The sequence below is a fragment of the Perna viridis genome, chromosome 11 (genome assembly GCF_037379345.1).
Source record: "Perna viridis isolate PV_CMFRI_1.1 ecotype Kerala chromosome 11, ASM3737934v1, whole genome shotgun sequence".
Lineage (NCBI taxonomy): Eukaryota > Metazoa > Mollusca > Bivalvia > Mytilida > Mytilidae > Perna > Perna viridis.
In genome coordinates this window covers 5,386,723-5,391,722 of record NC_142455.1, presented here as the reverse complement: position 1 = coordinate 5,391,722, position 5,000 = coordinate 5,386,723, and positions in this window count along the sequence as shown.

Sequence of the window (5,000 nt, the reverse complement as noted above, 5' to 3'; positions counted from 1 at the left end):
AGCCTATCTTAGGGGAAGCTTCCCGTGTCAGGCCGACGAGGCTCTCGTGCTACCACTACCACAGTCGTAGCTGTCCCTGTACGAGTCTCGTATGCTACCAGGCTATCTTAGGGGAAGCTTCCCGTGTCAGGCCGACGAGGCTCTCGTGCTACCGCAGTCGTAGCCGTACCTGTACGAGTCTCGTATGCTACCAGGCTATCTTGGGGGAAGCTTCCCGTGTCAGGCCGACGAGGCTCTCGTGCTACCACAGTCGTAGCCTTGCCTGTACGAGTCTCGTATGCTACCAGGCTATCTTAGGGGAAGCTTCCCGTGTCAGGCCGACGAGGCTCTCGTGCTACCGCAGTCGTAGCCGTCCCTGTACGAGTCTCGTATGCTACCAGGCTATCTTGGGGGAAGCTTCCCGTGTCAGGCCGACGAGGCTCTCGTGCTACCGCAGTCGTAGCCGTACCTGTACGAGTCTCGTATGCTACCAGGCTATCTTGGGGGAAGCTGCCCGTGTCAGGCCGACGAGGCTCTCGTGCTACCACAGTCGTAGCCTTGCCTGTACGAGTCTCGTATGCTACCAGGCTATCTTGGGGGAAGCTTCCCGTGTCAGGCCGACGAGGCTCTCGTGCTACCGCAGTCGTAGCCGTCCCTGTACGAGTCTCGTATGCTACCAGGCTATCTTGGGGGAAGCTTCCCGTGTCAGGCCGACGAGGCTCTCGTGCTACCGCAGTCGTAGCCTTGCCTGTACGAGTCTCGTATGCTATCAGGCTATCTTGGGGGAAGCTTCCCGTGTCAGGCCGACGAGGCTCTCGTGCTACCGCAGTCGTAGCCGTCCCTGTACGAGTCTCGTATGCTACCAGGCTATCTTGGGGGAAGCTTCCCGTGTCAGGCCGTCGAGGTTCTCGTGCTACCGCAGTCGTAGCCTTGCCTGTACGAGTCTCGTATGCTACCAGGCTATCTTGGGGGAAGCTTCCCGTGTCAGGCCGACGAGGCTCTCGTGCTACCGCAGTCGTAGCCGTCCCTGTACGAGTCTCGTATGCTACCAGCCTATCTTAGGGGAAGCTTCCCGTGTCAGGCCGACGAGGCTCTCGTGCTACCACTACCGCAGTCGTAGCCTTGCCTGTACGAGTCTCGTATGCTACCAGGCTATCTTAGGGGAAGCTTCCCGTGTCAGGCCGACGAGGCTCTCGTGCTACCGCAGTCGTAGCCGTCCCTGTACGAGTCTCGTATGCTACCAGCCTATCTTAGGGGAAGCTTCCCGTGTCAGGCCGACGAGGCTCTCGTGCTACCACTACCACAGTCGTAGCTGTCCCTGTACGAGTCTCGTATGCTACCAGGCTATCTTAGGGGAAGCTTCCCGTGTCAGGCCGACGAGGCTCTCGTGCTACCGCAGTCGTAGCCGTACCTGTACGAGTCTCGTATGCTACCAGGCTATCTTGGGGGAAGCTTCCCGTGTCAGGCCGACGAGGCTCTCGTGCTACCACAGTCGTAGCCTTGCCTGTACGAGTCTCGTATGCTACCAGGCTATCTTGGGGGAAGCTTCCCGTGTCAGGCCGACGAGGCTCTCGTGCTACCGCAGTCGTAGCCGTCCCTGTACGAGTCTCGTATGCTACCAGGCTATCTTGGGGGAAGCTTCCCGTGTCAGGCCGACGAGGCTCTCGTGCTACCGCAGTCGTAGCCGTACCTGTACGAGTCTCGTATGCTACCAGGCTATCTTGGGGGAAGCTGCCCGTGTCAGGCCGACGAGGCTCTCGTGCTACCACAGTCGTAGCCTTGCCTGTACGAGTCTCGTATGCTACCAGGCTATCTTGGGGGAAGCTTCCCGTGTCAGGCCGACGAGGCTCTCGTGCTACCGCAGTCGTAGCCGTCCCTGTACGAGTCTCGTATGCTACCAGGCTATCTTGGGGGAAGCTTCCCGTGTCAGGCCGACGAGGCTCTCGTGCTACCGCAGTCGTAGCCGTACCTGTACGAGTCTCGTATGCTACCAGGCTATCTTAGGGGAAGCTGCCCGTGTCAGGCCGACGAGGCTCTCGTGCTACCACAGTCGTAGCCTTGCCTGTACGAGTCTCGTATGCTACCAGGCTATCTTGGGGGAAGCTTCCCGTGTCAGGCCGACGAGGCTCTCGTGCTACCGCAGTCGTAGCCGTCCCTGTACGAGTCTCGTATGCTACCAGGCTATCTTGGGGGAAGCTTCCCGTGTCAGGCCGACGAGGCTCTCGTGCTACCGCAGTCGTAGCCTTGCCTGTACGAGTCTCGTATGCTATCAGGCTATCTTGGGGGAAGCTTCCCGTGTCAGGCCGACGAGGCTCTCGTGCTACCGCAGTCGTAGCCGTCCCCGTACGAGTCTCGTATGCTACCAGCCTATCTTAGGGGAAGCTTCCCGTGTCAGGCCGACGAGGCTCTCGTGCTACCACTACCACAGTCGTAGCTGTCCCTGTACGAGTCTCGTATGCTACCAGGCTATCTTAGGGGAAGCTTCCCGTGTCAGGCCGACGAGGCTCTCGTGCTACCGCAGTCGTAGCCGTACCTGTACGAGTCTCGTATGCTACCAGGCTATCTTGGGGGAAGCTGCCCGTGTCAGGCCGACGAGGCTCTCGTGCTACCACAGTCGTAGCCTTGCCTGTACGAGTCTCGTATGCTACCAGGCTATCTTGGGGGAAGCTTCCCGTGTCAGGCCGACGAGGCTCTCGTGCTACCGCAGTCGTAGCCGTCCCTGTACGAGTCTCGTATGCTACCAGGCTATCTTGGGGGAAACTTCCCGTGTCAGGCCGACGAGGCTCTCGTGCTACCGCAGTCGTAGCCTTGCCTGTACGAGTCTCGTATGCTATCAGGCTATCTTGGGGGAAGCTTCCCGTGTCAGGCCGACGAGGCTCTCGTGCTACCGCAGTCGTAGCCGTCCCTGTACGAGTCTCGTATGCTACCAGGCTATCTTGGGGGAAGCTTCCCGTGTCAGGCCGACGAGGCTCTCGTGCTACCGCAGTCGTAGCCGTCCCTGTACGAGTCTCGTATGCTATCAGGCTATCTTAGGGGAAGCTTCCCGTGTCAGGCCGTCGAGGCTCTCGTGCTACCGCAGTCGTAGCCTTGCCTGTACGAGTCTCGTATGCTACCAGGCTATCTTAGGGGAAGCTTCCCGTGTCAGGCCGACGAGGCTCTCGTGCTACCGCAGTCGTAGCCGTCCCTGTACGAGTCTCGTATGCTACCAGCCTATCTTAGGGGAAGCTTCCCGTGTCAGGCCGACGAGGCTCTCGTGCTACCACTACCACAGTCGTAGCTGTCCCTGTACGAGTCTCGTATGCTACCAGGCTATCTTAGGGGAAGCTTCCCGTGTCAGGCCGACGAGGCTCTCGTGCTACCGCAGTCGTAGCCGTACCTGTACGAGTCTCGTATGCTACCAGGCTATCTTGGGGGAAGCTTCCCGTGTCAGGCCGACGAGGCTCTCGTGCTACCACAGTCGTAGCCTTGCCTGTACGAGTCTCGTATGCTACCAGGCTATCTTAGGGGAAGCTTCCCGTGTCAGGCCGACGAGGCTCTCGTGCTACCGCAGTCGTAGCCGTCCCTGTACGAGTCTCGTATGCTACCAGGCTATCTTGGGGGAAGCTTCCCGTGTCAGGCCGACGAGGCTCTCGTGCTACCGCAGTCGTAGCCGTACCTGTACGAGTCTCGTATGCTACCAGGCTATCTTGGGGGAAGCTGCCCGTGTCAGGCCGACGAGGCTCTCGTGCTACCACAGTCGTAGCCTTGCCTGTACGAGTCTCGTATGCTACCAGGCTATCTTGGGGGAAGCTTCCGTGTCAGGCCGACGAGGCTCTCGTGCTACCGCAGTCGTAGCCGTCCCTGTACGAGTCTCGTATGCTACCAGGCTATCTTGGGGGAAGCTTCCCGTGTCAGGCCGACGAGGCTCTCGTGCTACCGCAGTCGTAGCCTTGCCTGTACGAGTCTCGTATGCTATCAGGCTATCTTGGGGGAAGCTTCCCGTGTCAGGCCGACGAGGCTCTCGTGCTACCGCAGTCGTAGCCGTCCCTGTACGAGTCTCGTATGCTACCAGGCTATCTTGGGGGAAGCTTCCCGTGTCAGGCCGTCGAGGTTCTCGTGCTACCGCAGTCGTAGCCTTGCCTGTACGAGTCTCGTATGCTACCAGGCTATCTTGGGGGAAGCTTCCGTGTCAGGCCGACGAGGCTCTCGTGCTACCGCAGTCGTAGCCGTCCCTGTACGAGTCTCGTATGCTACCAGCCTATCTTAGGGGAAGCTTCCCGTGTCAGGCCGACGAGGCTCTCGTGCTACCACTACCGCAGTCGTAGCCTTGCCTGTACGAGTCTCGTATGCTACCAGGCTATCTTAGGGGAAGCTTCCCGTGTCAGGCCGACGAGGCTCTCGTGCTACCGCAGTCGTAGCCGTCCCTGTACGAGTCTCGTATGCTACCAGCCTATCTTAGGGGAAGCTTCCCGTGTCAGGCCGACGAGGCTCTCGTGCTACCCCTACCACAGTCGTAGCTGTCCCTGTACGAGTCTCGTATGCTACCAGGCTATCTTAGGGGAAGCTTCCCGTGTCAGGCCGACGAGGCTCTCGTGCTACCGCAGTCGTAGCCGTACCTGTACGAGTCTCGTATGCTACCAGGCTATCTTGGGGGAAGCTTCCCGTGTCAGGCCGACGAGGCTCTCGTGCTACCACAGTCGTAGCCTTGCCTGTACGAGTCTCGTATGCTACCAGGCTATCTTGGGGGAAGCTTCCCGTGTCAGGCCGACGAGGCTCTCGTGCTACCGCAGTCGTAGCCGTCCCTGTACGAGTCTCGTATGCTACCAGGCTATCTTGGGGAAGCTTCCCGTGTCAGGCCGACGAGGCTCTCGTGCTACCGCAGTCGTAGCCGTACCTGTACGAGTCTCGTATGCTACCAGGCTATCTTGGGGGAAGCTGCCCGTGTCAGGCCGACGAGGCTCTCGTGCTACCACAGTCGTAGCCTTGCCTGTACGAGTCTCGTATGCTACCAGGCTATCTTGGGGAAGCTTCCCGTGTCAGGC